The following is a 24,125-nucleotide window of genomic DNA, read 5'->3' as shown; positions in this document are numbered from 1 at the left end:
AGGTGGCTACCGCTTCCCGGCGCCCTGACACGGCGGCTCCCTCCCCCTTCTGTTTAGCTTCCGATATCTGTGCGCGGTTTCATGGCTCCCCGCTTCGTACCTCGATACTCAGCGCTGGAGATGTTCATTTGTAGAGATCCAGATGTATCTTCCTGCGTCTCAGGCTGATTCCGTGGATATTCCTGCTGGTCTGGTACCTATCCAGCTCAACTCAGGGGACCGGCTGAAAAAGGTGTCCCCTACTCCTCCGCCATCTTAACCTCCAGATTTTTTTTTTTGTCTCTAGTCTTTTAAAGGGAGGTTTTATTTATTTCTTATTTCTTTATTGTGCTCAGTTAGCCACCATATCGTACGTGATTAGTTTTGGGGTCATGTTCAGCAATTCATTAGTTGCACCTAACACCCAGTGGTGAATTCAGACTTTGTTCAAACATTTACGCTTCCATGTGCTCATGGAAAGGAGTGATCCACAATGGGTTTATAGGTTTAATACAGTTATGGTAATTCTATTCCCCCTTGATATGTGATCTAATCCTGGTCTCTGGGATGGGAAGTGGTTTGGAAAGGGTTCTCCCTGCTAATAAAAAGAAGGTCATTCGGGGACAGTCCCTTCAATGTCTAGACATTGGTAGCTATATGAGATGCCTGGAACTGAGGCCGCCATCTGGTAAACAAGAACATAGTGGCTTAAAAACCAAGTTTATATGCTAAACATAACATGCTAAAATTCTACCTTTCCACCCGAATCCTGACTGATATTTGTGAGGAGGAGAATCCTTCTAGAACTGTTCTGTTTTGTTTGTTGGTTTGTTTATTTATGAGAGGGAGATAGGTGAGGAGTAGGGGCAGAGGAAGAGGGAGAGAAGCTTAAGCAGGCTCCATGCCCAGCACAGAGCCCAACATGGGGCTTGATCTCACAACCCTGAGATCATGACCTGAGCCCAAACCAAGAGTTGGACACTTAGCTGACTGAGCCACCCAGGTGCCCTTCTGTTTTAATAATAGTAATAATACAATCATATTCTTATTGGCTTTGTTATCATTACAATCATCTCAGTTAATAGAAGAGCAAAACACTGAACTGGCTTCCTGACTTTTACTCTTTCCTCTCTATAATTCTTCTCTGTATAGTAGCCAACCTAGTGCTTTTTAAATTCAAATTTTTTAAAGATTTTATTTATTTGAGAGAGAGAGCACAAGTGGGGGAAGGAAGGGGCAGTGAAAGAAGGAGAAGCAGACTTCTCACTGAACAGAGAGCCTGACACCAGGCTGGATCCCAGGACCCTGAGATCATGACCTGAGCTGAAGGCAGATGCTTAACTAACTGGGCCTCCCAGGCACCCCTAAATTCAAGCTTAATAATGCCATTCAGATGCTTAAAACTCTCCAAAATCTTCCCTGAGCACCTAGATAAAATCTCATCCAGGCCAAGGACTGGAAGCCTTACATAGTCTCCAATCTCATCTTACTCCACTTTCTCCTTCCTACTTCCCTTGTTTCTACCATCACTTTTATTTCTGCTTTTAACACTCTAAGCTTTTTCTCATGAGGAGTTTTGTTCTGGCTGTTTCTTCTGCTGGGCTTCTTGCTCTCCAGATCTCCACATGGCTAGTTTTTTCTTGTCCTTCAGACATCAACTCAAGCATCACCCCTCAGTGAGGTTCTCCCTGAACACTCAGGCAAAATTAGCTATCTCCCCTACCTTGAGTCAGGCTTTATCATATCACCTTCAAAGTTATTTCTTCATACAACTTATACTATTTGCAGTTATTGTGATGACTTATTTGCTTACTAATCGGTTTTTATTCCTTCTCCCTAGTATATAAGAACCAAAAGAACAAGGACTTTGTCTTATTCCACATAATTTTGTCCACCCTTAGAAAAGTGTCTCTAACATCATCAATTCTCAATAATAATTGTTGAATGAATGAAAGGAAGGAAGGAAAGGGAAAAGAAAAAGAAGGAAGGGAAGCTAGAGAGAGGAAGGAAGGAAGGAAGGAAGGAAGGAAGGAAGGAAGGAAGGAAGGAAAGAAGGAAGGAAGGCTATAAAGCAGGCAGGCTATAAGTACCATAGCTTAAATTAGGGATTTAAAAGATCTCCAGATTTAAAACACACTGACTTCTAATTTACCATATCAGGATGAGTCTTTGTCTATACAACCAGAGTAACAGAAGAGCCTATATGGACATATATGGCTTCATGTTGGGAGAGGAGAGACAGTAGACTTTAGCCACCCACTTTGCCCTGGAAGCATCTCTGGCTAACTATTGGCCAATGTCTTTCCACCATTCCATAATATGTTCTGCTGTCTATCAAAGTCCTCAGGCATCAGGAAAAGATGGCTGCTTCAAGCCTAAAGGCAACCTCTATTTTCTCCATTCAGATAATTTTTCAACCACATCAGCAGCCATTGTGATCACAACATCAATACACACGATGGATAAATCACAGTCAGACTGGCAGTATAATGGCACAACCGAGGAAGACGTACTTTAGTGAGGAAAGGTCTGTCATCTTCCATATAAAGGAACAGTAACTTATAAGGAGAAAAACCAGTTCTTGGCTCCAAATAACTCTTTGATGGTGCATTTTTGCGGGATAATTATATTGGTGTGTTTCTTTTCCCCTAATAAGTTTGTTTACAAAAATATTGAGCATGCATTACACATCGACATAAATAATTCCCCCCATATCTTTGTCCTCCAAATTTTTCAGTTAATTAAACTAATTTGTCTGTTTTTGTGAGTTGAAAACTCTTACTGTCATCCTTTCCAATCACTACTTATTTAAATTTCATCCTTGGCCAGTTTCATGATAATGTTTATCTGCTCCAGAGGATTTGAAATGAGAGTAACACACAGGAATCCCATTTAATTCTTTCTTGAAGCTGAATAAAGCCAAGAATCAACTGGCCAGTTAGATAACACAATTTCCCTTGTAGGATATTTGCTTAAGATAGCTGGGAGCTAATTTAATTCCAGAGTTGCTTATTTACAGTTTTCTGTGAGGGATTCCCTGCAGTTAAGAGTGAACTGGGTCGAGAGATTCTAAAGAAGCATTCTTTGAGACCATTCTCTAAAGCAGGTTAAGTACATTATTTCTAAAGAAAATGAAAAGCTGTACAATTTGCTGTCAACATTCCACTCTGGCCATTTCCCAAGTAGAAAAACATCTCAAGACCACTTATTCATGATTGGCATTTCATTAATTCATTTGGAGAGAAACGACTCCATGATCTTGACTCCTTTGAAGTGTCAGCTTCAAATGCTCAATCAGCACTGGATTGCAATGGAGAGAAGAGAACCATCCAGAAGACCCATGGAGAGGAAGACCAATGTTTTACACTGTTTTGTTTTTGTGTTGTGCTGTCAATTCCCTAGTCATGCCTGCACAGCATAATCTAGCCCCTGCCTAACTCACCTTTTCAGCTTCCCTTGAGCTTCTCTTCTCACAGCTCTCAACCACCCACCTTACCCAATTCCCTCAACTCCTCCTCACCCATCCCACTCCTATCCAGCTACACAGATGCCTTTCAGTTCCTTCACCAACCTAATTCTAGCTCATGCGCAGGTCTCAATCCAATGCCACTTCTCTGGGCTGCGTTCCCCAACACTCCCATCAACTTCAGGTCCCCTGTGGTACTCACCTGAAGGCTCTCCAGTCTTCTTCTTGCCACTTAGCACAGACCTGACTGATTAGTTATCTATTAAATACTTTGCTTAAAGGAAGCCTCCTTCCCTTTCTAGGATGTAAGTTGCACAAAGAGCAAAGACTGGGTCATTATTTTTCACTGCTATATCCAATTCTTAGCGCAGTGACTGGCACACAGGAAGTGTTAAATAAATACTTGACTCAATAACAATTTGAAAGATATTCAGTTACTCCCTTAAACTCGATCCCTTCCGTATCAAAGATTATATGATTCTGTAATTCTGTGCAACACAGATATATAACAACTGGAACAAGCCAATACTTGAAGGCGGGATCAAGGAAATTGGCCTGGTAAGGAGATAGAGGTGAATGGGGAGCAAACAACCACCTTTAGCAGCTACTGTTGCCAGACACTGCATTAGATGTTTGGGGTAGCTTAGCTCAACCCATTATCACAAAAATCCTTCAGCTTCGCTCATCACTTTTCCCATTATGCAAATTAGAAAATTGAGGCCAAACAGATAGTAAGGGGTGAGGCTGCTTGAATCCAAAACTTGATTATTTGCCATATACTGTAAGTTAGATCTGAGCTTTCAGTTTAAGAGGAGGAGGAGTGGTATAAAGACTGAAAAGAAAGTGACAGAGTGGGAAGACTTCTGGTTTTTTCCACAACCTTTGTACTTTGCCTGTTCTCTTATATGACACAGCCCCACACCCACTCTTCCCCAAACACACACACACTTACCACTGCAGATCTCCCTCTGAGAAGGCCATTTCCTGAATTCATGGTGCTCACCTCCATAGTTGATTTGGTGCAACTCTAGCCAGAAACTTTGGTCCTCTCTCTGCTTGGGTTCTCTTTTCAAGCTTTGCATGATTTAACACTCATTTGTGTGCCTGTTAAGTCATTATCCCATTTCATGTTCTGAACAGAATTGCACTTTTAATAAATTATAACAATCAGCTCCAATTGAGTTTGAGGATAGGCCTCACTTTTTGTTCCCAACAAAGCCATCTTTGTTCCCAACTCCTGCAAGAGAGATGGACACAGTGTTCTACCCCAGCCAAAAATAATTCAAACAAAAACAAGACATCACAGAAAAGCAGACAGAACTCAGTGTTGCTGAAACAAGCCCAGGCAGTCTGGAGGGGGATAGGAATGAGGAGGTTAATGCTGTCCTGATGTAGGAGCGGGGGCCAGGTGAGAGGTCTTCTTCTCCTGGTCCCAGCCCCTCCAGCCTGTGGCTTTGAGGATCTCCTGCTAGAGGTGGGTCTGTGAGTTCCTTTCCCTTGAGTCCTGGAAGTCTTCACTTTTTTCTTCTTTCTTTGCTTGTTGGGTTTGTTGAGCTATATCTACTCTCCTAAAATTCTACCCACAGGGCCAGGTAACTTTGCTAAGGTTTCCACGCCATATCTAGGACAGGACACGTGAACCTGCAACATGAACTCAGAAATGAAAGCAGCTGAAGTTGAGGTCTGATTCTCCACAGAAGAAACTTCACCGTTTCAGCCAGAACCACCGTCTTCCAGTAATTCACCAAAATGACCAACAGAAAGGGAAAGAGAGAGGCAGCCACAGTGCATTCTCTAGGCCTTTTAGAAACCATGGCTTTGTTCCTTCTGCCACATACATGTGAACCTATAGGAAATGCGATACTGTACACATCAAGGAAATGGGCTCTATTCAGAAAGGAATGTCCCACAAATGTTACCACAGCAAAACTGGAAGAGTCTACATTGTTGCCCGGCATGCTGCTGACATGTTGCAAACAAACAAGGGCAAGATTCTTGCCAAGAGAATTAGTGAATGTATTGAACAAATTCAGCCCTCCAAAAGCCCAGATAGCTTCCTGCAGCATGTGAAGGAAAATGATCAGGAAAAGAAAGAAGCCAAAGAGAAAGGTGTTGGGTTCAAGTGAAGCAGGGGCCTGCTCTGCACTTCGTGAGAACTAACAGAGAGAGGCCTGAGCTGCTGGAACCCCCTCCAATGAATTCATAATGAACATAAAAAAATAAAAGACCTCCTGGGCTGTGAAAAAAATTTTTGAAAAAAATTCCTAAACAAGTTTACTAAAATTATGACAAATGCATTTGTATTAATATTTGTATTAGATTATTTCTCTTTTAAGACAGACAATACATTTTCACAAATTAACATGATAGAAGCTGAGTTTCCACTTCGGGTAATGAATGGGTGAGGATCGTCCATCAGACCCACCACCCAAAAGTGTTACGGTCACTAAAGTCTGGCAGAAATTAGAGGGGTGTTAACACTGGGAAGAATGGACTGGCCCTGGGTAAGTTTTGTTTTTTATACAGTCTTTTGCTGGCAGGTGGTCCCCAGTAAGTGTTGTGGGGTTGCAGGGTTCTCATCTCAGAAAGAATTAATCTCCTGGACAAAAGGGTGAAGTGAAGTGAAAGTTTATTAAAAGAAGGTGAGAACAGAAAGGAAAGGAAAAAAAACTCTCTAGAGTGAGAGGGGTCCTGAATGGGTTGCCACTGTTGGCTTTTATGGTTGGTCTTATATAGAAATCTGAGAAGGGAACTTGGTAAATTTCATGTCAATAGCATGATGATTTTTTTAAGTATTATGAGAATATCCTGTCTACATTTAGAATGAACTAAGTGTTCTTGTAAATATCATGAGAATAAACAAGGTATTGGGGCGCCTGGGTGGCACAGCAGTTAAGCGTCTGCCTTCGGCTCAGGGCGTGATCCCGGCGTTATGGGATCGAGCCCCACATCAGGCTCCTCTGCTATGAGCCTGCTTCTTCCTCTCCCACTCCCCCTGCTTGTGTTCCCTCTCTCACTGGCTGTCTCTATCTCTGTCGAATAAATAAATAAAATCTTTAAAAAAAAAAAAAAGAATAAACAAGGTATTCCCTTCTCTCTAGTTAACATCTCATCTATTTCTTCACATCTCGGATTTCTGTGAGCCTGGTTTCGTAGCCTGTGTGAGCCAAGTCATGTAGCCCCTACCTCTCTCTCCCTACCTAGCCTCACCTGTCCCTTACTCATAAGCACCACTTGGGGTGCTGAATTTGGGGCTACTACAGCATCTGAAAAGTGAAGAGGCATCAACTGGGAAGACAGGAAGGCTAGGGAGGACCCAATGCCTGGATTATCTTAATGCTCCTTCACTCACTGCTCTGGCTCCTGGGCTGCGAGGACTCAGAAGCTAAGATTGCTCACTGGAACACCTTCACATGACCTCTCTACATGGCTTGGCTTTCTTGGCTTTCTTTTAGCATTGAGGCCTCAAGGCTATAGCCTACATACATGAAGATTTGGATTCCAAGCATAAAACTTACAGCTAAAAAACAGAAGCTGCATTGTTTTTCATAACCTAACTCAAAAGTCGCATAGCATCCCTTCTGCTGCATTATATTGGCTACAAGTGAATCACAAACCCGCAAAATTCAAGGGGGGGGATTAGACTTCACACTTGATGGAGTGTGGTAAAGTTCTAGAAAAGAGATACCTTTATGACCATTTTGGGAAAATACATCTGTCACAAAAATCAATGACCTAAGGTTCCACCATAAGAAGTTGAAAAAGAAAAGCAAAATAAATTCAAAGGAAGTAGAAAGGAGAAAATAATAAAGGTAAGAGCAGTTGTAAATGAAATGAAAAAAAAAAAAAACCCAGAAAAATCAAAAAGCCAAAACTTGATTGCTTGGAAAACAATTATAAAATTGATAAATCTCTAGCTTGACCAATTAAGAGAAAAGGAGAGAAAACAGAAATTACTAGTTTCAAGAATGAAGGTAAAAGAGGGGATACCATTACTGATTCTACAGACATAAAAAGGGAAATTATGAACAAGTTAAAATATTTTCTATAACTTAGTTGAAAGTACAAATTCCTCGAGAAATACAACTTACTAAAATGATGCAAAATAGGAAATATGAATAGTCTCCTACATATCTATTAAAGAAATTGAATCTATTATCAAAAACTTTCCCACAATGAAACCTCCAGGCCCAAATGATTTTACTGGTGAGTTCTAGTAAAGATTCATAGAAGAACTAATATAAACATTAACACAAACTCTTTAAGAAAATAGAAAGTAATAGATTGCTTCCTAACACATGTATAAGTTTTATGTAACCTTGATATAAAGTTTGACAAAGAAATTCCAAAAAAAAATTACAAGATAATATCTCTCATAGGCATAGACAAAAAAAAAATCTCTGATGAAATATCAATAAATCAAATACAGCAATATTTTAAAATGGTAATATATATCATGATTAATTGGAGTTTATCCCAGATATGTAAGGTTGGTCTAACATTGGCAAATCAATGTAATTCATCATATTAACAGATTAAGGGAGAAAAACTCCTTGATCATTTCAACAGACACACAAAAAACATTTGATAAAATTCAATGTCCATTGTACTAGGATCTTTCAGCAAATTAGGAACAGAAGGGAACTACCTCAATCTAATAAAGGGCATCTAAAAAAAAAAACACCATTATCATTATACTCAATGATAAAGCATTGAATACTTTACCCGTATGATCAGGAAAAGGGCATTTTTATTACTTCTTCCAGGTATTTTGCTGGAGGTCCTAGCTAGTGCAGTAGGCAAGAAAGCAGAAAGGCATAATGATCAGAAAGGAAGAAGTAAAACTCCCTCTAATCACAGATGACATCATTCTTCACTTAGAAAACCCAATGGAATCTACAAATCAACATCAGAACTACTAAGTGAATTTTTCAGGGTCAACATACAAAAATCAATTGTATTTTCACATATTGGTAGCAAACAAATGGAAAATAAGCAGTTTTAAAATTCTACTCAAGTTAGCTTCAAAAGTCATAAAATACTGAGGAATAAATGTATCAAAAGATGTGTAAGACATAAAAACTGCAAACTACTGCTGAAAGAAACTAAGGAGAAAGACATTAATAATGTGGAAATTTTTATAATATTTAGAAAAACATGTTAATAATGTATCATGTTCATCAATTAGAAGACTACATTGTTATGGTGCCACTTCTTCCAAAATCCCAGTAAAAATTCCAGTCTTTTCTGTAGAAATTAACAAGCTGGTTCTAGGGACACCTGGGTGGTGCAGTCATTAAGCACCTGCCTTCAGCTCAGGGCGTGATCCCGGCGTTCTGGGATCGAGCCCCACGTCAGGCTCCTCCACTGGGAGCCTGCTTCTTCCTCTCCCACTCCCCCTGCTTGTTCCCTCTCTCGCTGGCTGTCTCTCTCTGTCAAATAAATAAACAAAATCTTTAAAAAAAAAAAAAAACAAGCTGGTTCTAAATTATATACGGAAATGCAAACCTAGAGTAGCTAAGACAATCTCGCAAAGAGGAACAACTTTAGAGTATTTACACTCACCAACTTCGAGATTTACTCCAAAGCTATAGGAATTAAGACTGTATAGTACTGGCATATGAATAGAAAATTAGATCAATGAGAGACACTTATAAAATCATTTGATTTTCAACCAAAGAACCAAATAATCAATGGGGAAAGAAAGTTTTTTTAACAAATGGTCCTGGAACAATTGGATATCCATATGGGAGAAAAATATAGTAGCCTCAAACCCCTTCTACACACCATCCATAAAAGTTAATTTGAAATAGATGATAAATCTAAACACAGATGCTAAAACTATAAATTTGCTATCAGAAAACAGGAGAATATCTTCCCAAATCATGGCTAGGTAAAGATTTCTTAAACAGGAGAGAAAGCAATAACCATAAGGGAAAAATGATAAGTTAGACTTCATCCAAATTAAAAATGTCTGCTCATCAAAGTCAATGTTATGAAAATGAATAGGCAAGCCACAGACTGGAAAAAAATCATTTCAGAGCATATGTCATGAAGTACACCTAGACCTTAATAATAAAAAGACAACACAAATTTTCAAAATGGAAGAAGCATAAGAAATAAAGAGTAAATTTAGTATGGGATCCTAGATAGAATCTGAACCAGAAAAATGACAATAGTAGGGAAACTGATCTATTTGAATGAAGTCTGTAGTTTAGTTAACAGTATTTTGCCATCCATTTTCTGGTTGTGATAATTACACAGTGATTTCATGTGATGTTAACAGTAGGAAAAGAAGCTAGATGAAACATATAGAGAAACTCTGTACTATTTTTGCAACTTTCCTGTAAGCCTAAAATTAGTTCAAAATAAAAAGTTTTTTTTTAAATGGGTAAATGATTTGAACAGACACTTCCCAAAAGAAGATACATGAATGGCCAATAGCACATAAAAAAGTACTCAAGTAATTACCAGTAGAAAAAGGCAAATTAAAACCACAATTCCAATTCACAACCAAGAGAATAACTAAAATGAAAAGGACTGCTAACAGCGGTGGCAAGGAGGCAGAGCAGGTGCATACACAGCACTCACATGTGTTGGTGAAAGCATAAACATGCCCAACCCCTTGGGGAAAGGTCTGCAGTTTTTATAAAACAAAACATATACCTACTCTGTCACCCAGTAATTTTACTCCTACATATTCATCCCCCCAAATGAAAGCATATGGCCACGAGAAGATCTGCACGGGGATGTTCACAGCAGTTTCATTTGCAATAGTTTCAAACTGGACACTTTGCAAGTGTCCATCAACAGGAGAATAGCTAAACGAAGTGTTATAGTCATACAATGTAACAATAGTCATAAAGGAAAAGGAACAGACCTACTAATACACCCAACAACATGGATGAATCTCAAAAACATGCTGAGTGAAAGAAGTCTTGTACAAGAGAATAGAAACTAAATCAACATATTTATATTAAGTTTTAAAGCAGGAAAAGTTAACCTACAGAAAAAGCAAAATCAGAACCGTGGTTGCCTCTGGGGTTGTGGCAAGGGGCATCGACTAGGGAGGAGCATGAGAAAGTCTCTGGGGGGTGGTAACGTTCTGTTTCTTGATGGGGGTTTTGGGTTATCAAGCTGTATGCATTTGTGTTGGTTCACAAACTGCCCCCAGACACGGAGGGCAGGAGAAACCAAAGAGAGAGGCAAGCCACTCCAGATTGGTAAGTGGCAGTTGTAACAAGCAAGGAAACTTACTTACGAGTCTTGTCTTGGGCTGCCACAAGAGAAGTAGATCTCTTCACCCACTTGCTAGAATCTTAAAAATTTGTGTATAGGCCTTAACTGGGTTCAGTCATGGTTACTGTACAAGGTGGCCTCAGCAACACCTTTACTCTCTCATGGCTCCCACTGTGGAAAGAGTGGGTGGAGCGTATATTCCAAGGACAAAGGGAGGGAGTAAGGAGCCTCTAATTTCCCAAGTCCAGCTGGCAGGTCAACCAGAGGTCCTGTTCTCTCAATGACCTCCTCCAACAATTTGTCAAAATTTACCAAACGGTACACTTAAACTTTGTATATTTCACTGCATGTAAATTTCACTTAAAAAAAAAAAGAACCATAAACAAATAGTGAACTCTAGTTAATGATATTCCTGTTAAAGTTTAAGAATGAAATATTCTGATACATTTAATCTATCTTGAAATACATTTTGAAATGAATTGATATATAGAATGGTAGGTAAATAGATATGTGAGAAACGAAATACAAAAAGAATGTTCATTTTTAAATCTAGATTGTGGGCACGTGAATGTCCAATGTATGATTCTTTCAATTTTTTCTGAATGTTTGAAATTTTTCACTGCTGGGGAAAAAAGATCAAGGCAGAGTTTTGTTTTGTTTTTTTTTATACTGAGTATTTTTTTCATTTTTTTATTTAAATTCAATTAGCCAACATAGAGTACACCGTTAGTTTCAGATGTAGCGTTCAATAATATATCAGTTTCGTATAACACCCAGTGCTCATCACATCATGAATTTATTTTAATATGAACTCATTTTGCAGTTCAGACAGTGTAACACAAGTTTGAAGTTAATGATAACTTCATTATATAATAGGTATTTCTTTGCATAACTATTTCTTTGCATGCTCTCTGTGTGTCAGTATCACTTCATTTATAGAGTAATAACTAACTTAAATTGAGGTTTCTCTACACACCTGCATTATTCTAAGCACATGGGCTGGGTCACCTCATTTTATCTTCACAGCAACCAGCCCCACCAGTAACCCATATAGCAACATACTGCAAATTAGGAAACAGCATTCTTTCCTTGAGATACTTTACTGCTGTCTGCCAGAAAATTGTCATTATAACTCCACACATCTACAGTGGCTCCAAGGCAAATGATGTCCCTGGGTTGACCAATGGATGGCAGCTTACACAGTAGTAACTGGGGCCCTGACAAGAACCCTTTGAAGTACAATTCATATCCCCAGGGTTAATATTTAGCCAAAGCCACAAATATAGCAGTACAGGTTGCTTAAAATATTGAAATATTTACTGGTGTTAAAAACTTAAAAACCAACCATGTGTCTGCAGACACTCTGACCATGTGGGCCCATTACTTAGGACCCTCTTGACTCGACATGTTCAGAAACTAAAGGATTAGCAGAACAGAGGGCCCCAGATCTTTGCACCAGAGCTTTGGCCAATGTCTACTGTGATTGGTCTAATAGTTCAGTACTTGTAAAGATTATTAAAGTTTAACAGTATGCTTGATTATCCCCAGCTTACTTCTCAGGAAACTGGGACCCACAAAGATAAGTTATGAGAGCTTTCAAAGCTAACAAGCTGTAGAAAAAAGATATGAATTCAGTAGTCTGACCTCAGACTTGGCTACCATACCTCATGGCCTCAATCACAAAACTCTCACTGAGAGGATCCCCCCAAATTGCCCTCCTTACCTACCTTGATCAGCCCTGGTGGCTAATTCCATGGACTGGCCTAAAACAGATTGGCTTTTGGGTGACCCTATTAGAAGAAATGCCCATGAGAGGTGCTAAGTGAACAGTCTCCCCTCAGGAGGCCTTTGGGCAGAAATGCTGGTACACAACTGTCATGAGTCAGGGTTCGTTGAGGCCACATGCACAGCTCAGACTGTCTCTCTGGCCAAGGATGGCTTCTGACTCCAACTTACCTTACAATGGATCTGCAGCAACTTCCAGATGCCTAGGATATATGCCGCTGTTGACAGCGTTTGAAAATCCTGGGACTGTGCCTCCCAAGATCTCTGGGTCCTCAAATAAAAAAGACCTCAGTGGCCCTTTGCGATCTGTCTCTTCCCTGGGAGGAGGTGGGTCTAATGTATCCTATCCTAGCTTTTCCTCACATTAATTAAGGCCAGACCTGATCTAACAGGAGAATACAAGGTGTGATTGCTTCCCTCAGGGATTGCACATTGAGCTGCAGGTGATAATTAACACAGAGGAACAAGAATAACCAACCCAAGAGTCTTTCTTATTCTTCCCAAAACAACAGTAGGTCAATTTTTTTTAGAATAATCTTTGTAGTGGCTACTATTTCTTTTTAACCCACATACCATGCACCTTTCTTAGAGTAACTGGCCACAGAGATGGTCTTGGGATCATCAGAATGGACCAATCAAAATCCTTCCTTGGGATCTCTTCCTTCTCTGATTACAAAGCCATAAGGGTATAAGTCCAAAGCTTATATAGGTCATATTCCAACTCTACACAGTGGCCCATTAGTGTGCTCTGGGAGTGAAGAAAAACAACACAGTTGGCAGAGAAAGGCAAAGCCAGAAATAAAGAGAGGAAAACAGAGGGAGGCCTGAGAGCTTTCAACTCCCTTACTCCAAGTAACTCCAAGTGTCAGCTCCTGCCTTTCCCACAATTTGGCTACGAGAGTCTATACAACCCCTTTTGGCTTAAGTAAGTTCACTTAGGTTTCTGTCACTTAACTCGAAAGAACTCGAATTGCATCACATTCCTATAGGCAGTCATAATCAATCTGTGAATGCTGGAGGGGTGGGAGGGTTAATTCCTGGTAGCATTTAAAGTAGAATTGGGCCTTGATGGATGTTAGAATTTAGATAACTAAATTGGGGCAAGAGCAACCTACATCAACTCAAGCAATGCCACCTTGACAGTAATACAAATAATTCAGCAGCTACCGCAATGCCTAGTGAATGGAAAATTCAGGAGGGAGGGATGGCTGGGTGGCTCGGTCAGTTAAGCAACTGCCTTCTGCTCAGGTCATGATCCCAGGGTCCTGGGATGAAGTCCCACATTGGGCTTCCTGTTCAGCAGGGAGCCTGCTTCTCCCTCTGCCTGCATCTCTCTCTCACTCTCTTTCTCTCTGACAAATAAATAAGTGAAATCTTAAAAAATAAAAAGAAAAAAGAAAATTCGGGGGGGGGGATGCTTGTTAGAATAATTAATAAGTGAATGAATAAAGAAATGAGTGTAGCATTGGGGCAGGAGTACATGCCTACCTAATGGCAGGAAGAAAGATACACACATCAGAAAGCTCATAGGAGGGCACCTGGGTGGCTCAGTCAGTTAAGTGTCTGCCTTTGGCTCAGGTCATGATCCCGGGGTCCTGGAATCGAGCCCCACATCAGGCACCTTGCTCAGTGGGGAGTCTGCCTCTTGGTCTTCCTCTCCCTGTCCCCTTCTTCCCCTGTTCATGTTCTCTCTCTCTCTGTCTCAAATAAATAAAATAAAATCTTTTTTAAAAATTAAAAATAAAAATAAAATAAGAAAGCTGATAGGGCTATACAAAATATATGAAATAACCCATATAAAAGACAAAAGAGGCCATTATTCTACTGGGGGGTGCAAATGTTCAAATTAACAATTTTTTTCAGCAACATCAAAGAATAAAGATGAGGCTTGCCATCTTACAGAGAAATCTAACACTCCTATGTCTGAGTAATCTGTACCTTTATTCTCCAGCCATTTTCATTGTTATGCTTATGAATAAATGGATAACTTCATGTAAAAAGAAGTAGCAGCAGAAGGGTTCTGACCAGGTGGGGAACAGAACGAAAACTATATTTAATGAAGATCTATCTGCTTCGCCCAGTGGGTAGATTAGTTAAGATGAGTGGATACTATAGAATGTTAGTCGGGGGTTGGGGAGGGGAGGGATCCAAAGTGGTTAGCAATGCAACCAGAGAGGAAAGGATGAAGGCAGGAGATATTTGAAAGAAAAAGGAAAAAACCAAAAACAAAAAACACCAATATTATTGATTGACTGGGTATGAAGGATGAAAGAGAAGAGAATGGGAAAGATCTTGAGCCCAAATGTATGATATTCCCCATCAGAATGTCAGTATCTTGTCCCAGTTGCATCTTCAAAATAAGAGAAATGGTAAATAACATTCAATTCTGAAATCCTCCTGAAGTCAGCCACCCTGAACCTTGGTGCTAAAGCAACTGTCATTGTGAAGGGCTCTGTGTGGCCCTGTGATCATAAAAGAGGAGAAGAGATGATAATTACTGCTCAGAGCCCCTTTGCTGTTACCCACAGCCTGGCAGTAATTTATCATGTGTGCCCAGCTGCCAGCTGGGTTATTTGTCGTCCATATAAACCTTGTATCTCCCACACTGGACCAAACAGAGCCTCGAAAAAGTCCTTTCTGTGGGGCAAAATATGTTTATGCCCACTAACTGACAGAATTTTTAAAAAATGCCAAGTTTCTATAGGAAAAATACATACCTTCTTTTGGACAACATTCCCACCTTCTGACACCTTGACCAGTACTCCCTATACCCATTCAAGTCTGGATTTTTGCCTGTGGCAAAAACTGCTGGGAGTCCACCCAATACCCATCTCCTCCCACCATGCTGCCCTTTCTTAGCAACAGAATATGTGTGGTCTAACTAAAAAATTACATTTTCCAGCCTCCCTTGGAGCTGGCTCCATGGTGGGTATGGCCTTTTTGCTCTTCCCCTCTGCCCTACCTCCTGAAAGTCAGAGAAGAGGACTGGAGTTTCAACAACTTTCTTAGACCAGGAGTGACACTGGGAATGGCAATCACATGCTAACAAGATAGGGCAGAAATGTAGGGGGCCCAAGTACTTGAAGACAGTCCCACTGCCATGACAACTTTGGGCTGCTTATCATTGGGTGTCTATTATCAAACATTTAGGCTCATTGCATCTGCCCCTGTTGAGAGGACCAGTTCATAGATCTGGAAACTGAGTCTCAGAGACTTTTAAGAGATTTACCCAAAGTCTTATGTCCTATTGGTGACCTAGAACCAGTCCCTGACTGTTCAATACTTCTACACCAGAAGGACTTAAGAGAAAAGTCCTAGAGGTAGCTTTCAGCTGCAGAACACCATGGATCAGCTTTGATTTAGTTTTTCTCTCTCACCATGTCCTGAGTTCCTTCTAGAGGAGTCTTACGGCCACACACAGGTGCTTCCCAGCAAACATCAAATGTCTGCTCTACCCTGTGAGAAAGGAACTTATAAACTGTACCACCAAGAGGTAAGAAGCCATGAACCAGTGTTATGGCCGTAAAGTTCTGTGGCTAAGCTTCAGAAACTAGGGCAGACCTTCTCTATCCACACCAGAAAAATGGAAAGGCTGAGCAGTCTCCTCAGAAGAAAAAAGAAGAGATGTCATCACTAGAGCATGTAACTGTCCCATTGACACAGTCCTGAGGGCCTTTCACTTGTTTTTAGAAAGAACCATAGCAAAAACAAACTGAGTACCACACACCCACTGATTCACCCAAAAACAAGGACTGTCCATAGCCTATGGTCCAAAATCCCAGACACTAAAATCTTCAGCCTTGCTAAGGGAATACCTCCATCTTTATTTTGTTGTTTTGTGCAAGGCATTCTCTCTACTTGTTTGTTGTAATTATAAAACAATTATCAAAACAACTTACATTTGTGTTTATTTTCTATTCTGTCCTCTCCCCTGACCCCATGATTTCCTCTCCCCCAAATTCATTCATTTCCAAAAAAAAAAAAAAAAAAATCTGTTGGAGACACATATGTTAAAGAGAAGGAGGAGGAAGAAAAGAAGGGGAAGGAGGAAGAGGAGTAAGGAGGCCTCAGGGAGAGAAGAAGGAAGAGGAGGAGAAAGAGGGACAGGAAAAGTCCTACTCCCATTTGTGCCAGGGGTTATAGAAGATCTGGGAATTGACCCTATGTGCAAACTAACCAGTTAGGCTGCCACCATTTCATGGATGCTGATAGAAGACACAGGTTTGTAGGTCAGAGACAAAGGACTTTATTATTCAATGCAAGCAGTGTGAGCCCCATGTTTGCACTGACTGCCCTTAACCCCAAGCCACCAGTCCCATGAGGGAGCTGCCAAATAGCCCCGATGGTTACTGTGCCCGCAATGCGTTTGCATCATAGCTAAGGAAGCCCAATCTTAGAAAACCCCCAATAGTATAATGGGGCTGCTAGCAAACCTGCCCAACCTTTGCCCAGAGGGAGACGTTTTTCCTGTACTGATCAGGAAACAATGCTACCCTCCGCCCCAGAGGGAGATACTGTATCCTTTAAGGCTGTTTGCTACACAAACATTCTTGAAAAGATAGCCAGAACAAAAGCTGTCAGAACACATGTAGGAACATGAATGACCCAGGAACAATGATCTCCCAACGCTCTTTTGCATAATTTCTCATGCAAACATATTAGTTTGCTTCTTTTAATGCTAATTTCAGTTTGAAAGTAAAACTCACACTGATTTTTTTATTTTTTTTAAAAGATTTTCTTTACTTATGTGACAGAGAGACAGCCAGCGACAGAGGGAACACAGCAGGGGAGTGAGAGAGGAAGAAGCAGATTCCCAGCGGAGGAGCCCGATGTGGGACTCATCCCGGAATACCGGGAACACGCCCTGAGCCTAAGGCAGACGCTTAACGACTGCGCTACCCAGGCGCCCCTCACACTGATTTTTTGATGAATATCTGTCTCTCCACAAAACCGTAAGCTCCAGAAAGTCATTGACACTTGCTACTTTTGTTCCACCATGGTCAGCTCCTAGCAAGTGTCTGGCACACGGCAGGGACTCAACAAATCAATGAGTAGCCTAGCTAGGGGCAACTGGCAAAATGCAAAGTGCCCAGTTTGATGTTTGTCTGTGACATAAAGCTAGAGGGGCTTAAAGCGTGGATATGAAATTTGCATCATTATCTGGCAATGTCTGCACAATCCTGCCTTTCTCCCTGGCTTTTTGGTGTCCTCTCCACCAATGTATCAAAGCACAAAACAGTCTTTTTTGATGGTTACATAGGAAACTTATTCATCTTTAATTTGAGCAAACCATCATCTAATTAAACAATTTAGATTGAATATGCTAATGCAAAAGATCTTCTTAAAAAAGAATAATTACAAGGGACTTCAAGAGGATAATTACAAATGGGAAATGTTGAAACTGAATGAAATTTCTGTTTTCTTTAATTACTGAAACCCCCTCCTAACAAGAACCTGAAACCATCTATATTTAAGTATCATGTGCCACGAGGATCTCTCCAGACATCAGGGAAAATATAATTAAGTTATTGGTGAGGCATTGCCCCCATTCCTTGTCCAGGCATGCAAATTTGGGATTTTCTGGGCTTCAAAATGTTACTCAAACTATTCTACAAGACCTAGTCCTCAATTAGGGTCCCTGGAGGAAATGGCTGGACCCTCTGACCACTGAAGTCAGCAACACAATTGTTCTGCCTTTTTTTTTTAATTTTTTTTTATTTTATTATGTTAGTCACCATATAGTACATCCCTGGTTTCTGATGTAAAGTTCCATGATTCATTACTTGCGTATAACACCCAGTGCACCATGCAATACGTGCCCTCCTTAATACCCATCACCAGTCTATCCCATTCCCCCACCCCCCCTCCCCTCTGAAGCCCTCAGTTTGTTTCTCAGAGTCCGTAGATTTGCCTTTTTTTAATAAGCTGAAAAAAATTACCAGTCTTCTGACTGGGTGTAAAATTTCTAGAGCATTGCTTCTACCCAGTTCCTAGGGATTTCCTCAGAGAGGGCATTAGGGAAATGGTCTTTCCAGAAATCTTGACTCAGTCTTAAACATCAGCCTTTCTCAAAGTACAATCTGAGGCCCCTAGGGCTTCCCTAATGGCTGCAAACACGTATAAAAGCACAAGTCATTTGTTTAGATATCAGAATGCTACTCAATTCAAGAAACTTCCAATATTTACCTGCTTCAGAGGGCTTCCTAACAATAATCCACTGAAGGGCACCTGGGTGTTTCAGTGGGTTAAGCATCTGCCTTTGGCTCAGGTCATGATGCCAGGGTCCTGGGATCAAGCCCAGTGGCAGGCTCCCTGCTCAGCGGGGAGTCTGCTTCTTCCTCTGCCTCTATCTCTGCCACTGCCCCTGCTTGTGTTCTCTCTGTCAAATAAATAAACCTTAAAAAAATGAAAAATAAAAAACAATAATCCACTGAGTCAGTTACTGAGGGTGACTGAAGTTTGGCATTCACAAATTTAAATGATCAGATCACTACAGTTTATAAAGCACACTAAGCCAGCATTACGAGCAGTGTGGCCGACATGCAACACTTGGAACTGGCACAAGGACCACTACTCAGCCAGTGATGAGCATGGTGTTGCCGAGGGAACCAGGGGAACCCAGGCCCGGAGGCCTCAACCTCATAGCGAACATGGCAAAGTTTCTTGGTGTCACCATGAGGAAGAATTCAAGGATAGCCACAACACACACAGCTTACAAGCGACACAAGCAGGAAAGAGTATGAAAGTGGAACCACTCTCTAGATGTGAGAGCAGGTAAGCTTGAGAGAGATCCTCATGCCCTGGGGTTTGCATTTCTATCTTTTATTGACAGTTGTTAACCATGGGGTGGAATATCCATCACTTGGGACAGGGGTTTCTTGGGAGCAGGGTTTTGTGCCCTTTCTTCCTCAGTTGGTCAGGGTTTCCTGTCATGGCATCCACCATCTTGGGCCTGTCAGGTTTGATCTGGCTTCTTGTGGGATGCTGCCAGGACAGGCCTCTGACTTTCCACATAGCTGGCCATGACTTCCTCTTTGCTGGCCCCCAGCTATACTGTTAGAACCTAACTAACTGCCTTCAACAGTATCAGGCATCATTAATATTGTTTTTAGTTGTAGCAGAGTGTGATTAAGAAGAGGAGTCCGCTTACCTGGATTTGAAATCTGGTCTCTCCTGTACTAACTGTGGACCTTGAGAAGTGACTTAGCTTCTCTCTGTGTCTTCATTTCCTATGTGTAAAGTGGGAATAATAATAAGACTCACCTCATAGGTTTTGGGTGAAGTAAAAGACATAAAGCATGCAAAATGCTCAGCACAGTGACTAGTGATAATACTTGATAAATGAAATTGTAAATACCTGACTTTTCCAGTGGCCACTGTTCTTATGCCATTCATTATTTTAGTAACATTACTATAAGCCGTGACTTTTTATCATGCTTTTGTTGTATGATCGCCACATTGTTGCCAGTTTGCTTTTAAATACTTGCTATGTTGTTACATGTTAGTCTTGTTCATTTGTTCTACCAAGTTCTCTTTCACTGTGAAGAGAGACAAGGTGGGGTAGAGGGGCCCGCTGGTCCAAGGGTACCACGCCTGTCCCGTCTGCCCCATACTGATGAGCAGCACTGAGATGCCTATCGTCTCCTGCTGTGGGCTCCTGCGGCCAGCCCAGGAAAGAGAGCAGGCAGAGCACAAAAGTCAGCAGTGCTCACAGTACTTCCCATGCACTCTGTCCTTAGGACTTGGAACCAAGTGCCAGACAGATGTCAGCACTTGGGGGGACCCAAAGCAAGGTCCTGATAAAGCCAGAGGAATCAGTATCACTTTGGCTTCAGAAAGATTCTGAAAAATCATTCCTTTTTATTTTTGTTCAGGCAAATTCACTGACACAGCTTTTCTTTAATTCCACTGTCATTCAAATTACCAGCTAAAAACATGGGTCCAGAAAAGAAAAAGTCCTTAGATTTCCTTCCCTGTCTTCCTTCCTCATGAGGACCTGCACATGATAAACTTTTACGTTCAGGAAGACCTGGTTTCAATACTAACTATGCCACTCTCTTGTTATGAGACCTAAGGCAAGTCACTTTACTTTACTAGGCCTTCATTTCCTCATCTGCAAAAAAGGAATAAGAAAGCCTGAATCATAGGATTATCTTAAGGATTCAACGGAATCACACAAGTGAAAGCAACTACCTAACACCTTGCTGGCCCGCTGGAATGTTATTTTTATGCACACACAACATGCATTGTACACAACGTACTCACTCACTATGTCCTGTCAGTTTCATCTGATCATGTGTCTCAAACTGGTTCATTCAGCGCTGATCAAGCCCATCCTGGAATGGTGTCCAGACTCCCAAGATGCTGAAAGATGGGTGAAACAGTGGATGAGGTCCTCCAGAACCACATTCTGCCCTCTTACACAGAGCCATGCTAAGGTGATTAGACTGACTGTTCAATCAGTACAGAGCTGACCCAGGCGATGAGCGTCAATTCCCAAGAGTCCCTGGGAGGCTGCACGTTGTCCTAGTCTTGCCACCCTCACACCAGGCACTTCTCTTCTTTCAGAATGGCTTTCATACCATTGAGCTCATCCTTTAGAATACTCCCAGGGGTGATAAAATTTTATCCTTCTTGGGTGGGTACGATTTTTAAAACTGTTTATTTTGAGATGTTTGTTGATTCACATGCAGTTATAAGAAATAATGCAGAGATATTCTGTCTACACTTTACCCAGTTTTCCCTCAATGGTAACATCTTACAAAATCATAGCGCAACATCATAACTAGTGTACTTACTTTGATACCTTCAAGATACAAAACATTTCCATCAGCACAAGGATGCCTCATGGGGCCCTTTTATAGCCAAGCCTGCCTCCTTCCTATGCCTACCATCTCCTTAACCCCTGACAACCACTAATTGGTTATCCATTTATATAATTTTGTCACTTCAATAATATTGTATATATGGAATCATACAATATGTAACCTTTAAGATTGGCTTTTTTCACTCTGCAAAATTCTCTGGAGATTTACCCAACTTGTTGCATGTATCAATAGTTTACTCTTTTTGCTGCTGAGTAATATTCCATTAAAGAGTCGTACCACAGTGTCTTTAACCATTCAGCTATTGAAGAACATCTGGGTAATTTCTAGTTCTTGGCCATTATGAACAAAACTGCAACAATATTCATATACAGACTTTGGTGTGAACCTAAGTTACGATTTCTCTGGGATAAATGCACAGAAGTGCAAATGCTAGGTTGTATGGTAGTTATATGTTTAGCTGCATTAAAAACTGCTGAGTGGTTTTCCAGAACAGCTGTATCATTTTACATTCCCATCAGCAATGTATTAGCGATCCAGTTTCTATGCGTCCCCACCAGTCACTACATTTTATTTTAGCCATTATGATAGGTGTGTAGTGATGTCTCACTGTGGTTTTAATTTGCATTTCCCTAATGGCTAATGATCTTGAGCATCTCTTCATAAGCTTATTGCCATCTGTATATCTTTTTCAGTGAAATGTCTGTTCAAGTCTTTTGCTTATTTTCTAAATGGATTGTTTGGGTTTTTTATTGCATATAATTTTTTATTAAGTAATTTGAGCTAAGTGTTATGAATACCTTGAGTGGTGTCTCTGGGTAGTATCATTTTGTGCTGCACCAAACACACCAATACATACATACACACATACAAACTCACACCACAAACGAAAATGTATCTATAAATCAATGAGCCTCCTTTTTTTGTAAAGATCTCAAATGGGCTCAGAGAAGTTGCCAAAACATACTGCTAAGGTTCTCAACGTGTTATAATCATGGATCTCTCTGTGAATCTGATCAATATAAAAGACCCTCTCTCCACAAAAATACACATACATGCAGAATTTACCTCCAATTTTATGGGATTTCTGGTGCCGTCGAAGCCAGTGAAATCCAGGTTAAGAAAATCTAGTTAAGCATAATGCCAGAGTGGTTGACTGGAAGTGGCTCTGAAGAACTCCATACTCACTTAGAAATTAGAACTTCAGAGCAGGTTTAAAGCTTCCAGCAGTGGGCATCAGTTTCCTGTGAGTCGAAATTATGTTGTTTCTCATTACTGAGCTGCTCAGGCCTGCCTCCACATCTGACTCAGAAAGTCCGACAGGGAGCCCGGAGTCTGTATTTCCTCCAGCCTGCAGGCTAGGGCTGGGAAGCTCATCTGGGTTTGGCAAACTTCAATATCCACCATCCTTCCTTAACAGACATTTTCCTTTTACTTAAAGGACTGAGGGAAGGAGATTATACAATCTCCAGAGTGTAATTCCCTTTTCAGCGAAAAAAGAATTTTCCCTTTAGACTCTGACCTAAATATGTTCAGGATGTCCCTCATCTCCTATTCTCAGGACAAACGCATCTTTAAAGTGCCACCAAGGACACTTTCAAGTCCTGAAGGCTGGTTTGGAGGCAGCTCTCTAGGCTTCACTCTCCTAAACCAAATCCCTCCAAGATGCTTCCAACTTGCCCCATAATATTCACTTTGCAAAGTGAGCATTTGGTTTCTCTCTGCTGTATCCTGTCCTGTAAAATCCCACCCACCAGTTAGAACACCATGCCAAATACTCTCAGGTTACCTAGAGGTATTAGTGGAGTATGCTGACTTACTCAGATAGACATTGGTGAGGTGTACTGGTTTACCTGCACGGAGCTGAGGGGTGCATTGGCTTAGTATCCACAGTCACCAGTGAGTTCTAAAGGTCAAATCCCACCTGGTCTTAAATCCCAGTTTTGCCCTTAACTAGCTGGGCATCCTTAGGTATATATCTTAACCTCTCTGAGTTTATTTCCTTTTGTGTAAAATGAGAACAATAAAATACCACGATCCTCACACAGAAAGTTGAGAAGATTGGATGAGACAATATACACACAGTTCCTGGCATAAACAGAAAACTGGATAAGCATTAGCTCCCCTTCTTTTCCATGGACATTGACTTAATGGTATCTTCCCACCTGAAGTAAGGTTGCCCTAAGCTCTGGGTGGGTTAACCTGACCCTCTGCTTCTCTCCCCACAAGGAAACTCCTTGTTCGACATACTTCTTTTTACTTCTCTGGGACACCTTGCAATACAAGGCTGGACCCTCTCCTCCCTTAGTGTTGAACTGGACTTTTGGAAATGTGGCTTCTCAGCCTTCTGCTAATAAATTCTTCAGCAGGACTGAGAACAGAGGTTGTAGGCTCTGAGTCAGGGGGCAAATTGGTGCATTCACAACTTAATCATGCCACTCCTCCAAATTGGCAACATCTGCCTTCCCTTTGGCCCAAACGGAGCTATTTCCCCTGACAACGGCCAAAGTAGAATATTGAAGGAAGGGAACCAGACTATCCAGACAGCAGAGATTACTCACACATGTCGATACCCCAGGCACCAAAGAAAGCTCCAGCCACTGCTTCCCCGCCCCCGCCCTGTTCACATGTCATACCCTACTCCAACGATATTATTCTCCTTGAGAATATGCAGAATAAATGTTTCCTCTCCTCTGCTCATGTGCATAGCTCTTTACTGGGTACAAGGACTTCACATCCTGCAGCATCCTTGACATCTCTCAGATGGCAAACCCCTGAAGGGGGCTTGAGAGGTTAAAGCCTTGGACTCAGGTGCTAGACTACCTGAATCA

At 41.1% G+C, this 24,125-nt stretch overlaps 1 long non-coding RNA gene across 5 annotated transcripts in view; it reads right to left on the bottom strand.

Moving 5' to 3' along the window:
- Positions 1-24,125, bottom strand: part of LOC105240241 — a 139,206-nt gene that overhangs the window by 114,779 nt on the left and 302 nt on the right. For 2 of the 5 annotated variants that reach the window (XR_004626460.1, XR_004626457.1), the window contains exons 2-3: positions 20,735-20,833; positions 19,620-19,698 (exon numbers count right to left, since the gene is read on the bottom strand). This is a non-coding gene — a long non-coding RNA (uncharacterized LOC105240241). Of the gene's footprint in view, positions 1-907; positions 4,683-8,170; positions 8,233-18,816; positions 18,866-19,619; positions 19,699-20,734; positions 20,834-24,125 lie in introns of those variants that run through there. The other 3 variants (XR_004626459.1, XR_004626458.1, XR_859189.3) reach the window with 3 other exon arrangements.

The sequence above is a fragment of the Ailuropoda melanoleuca genome, chromosome 7 (assembly GCF_002007445.2).
Source record: "Ailuropoda melanoleuca isolate Jingjing chromosome 7, ASM200744v2, whole genome shotgun sequence".
Classification (NCBI taxonomy): Eukaryota; Metazoa; Chordata; class Mammalia; order Carnivora; family Ursidae; genus Ailuropoda; species Ailuropoda melanoleuca.
The sequence above is the reverse complement of the archived record's forward strand: the minus strand, read 5'-3'. Positions and strand labels throughout refer to the sequence as shown.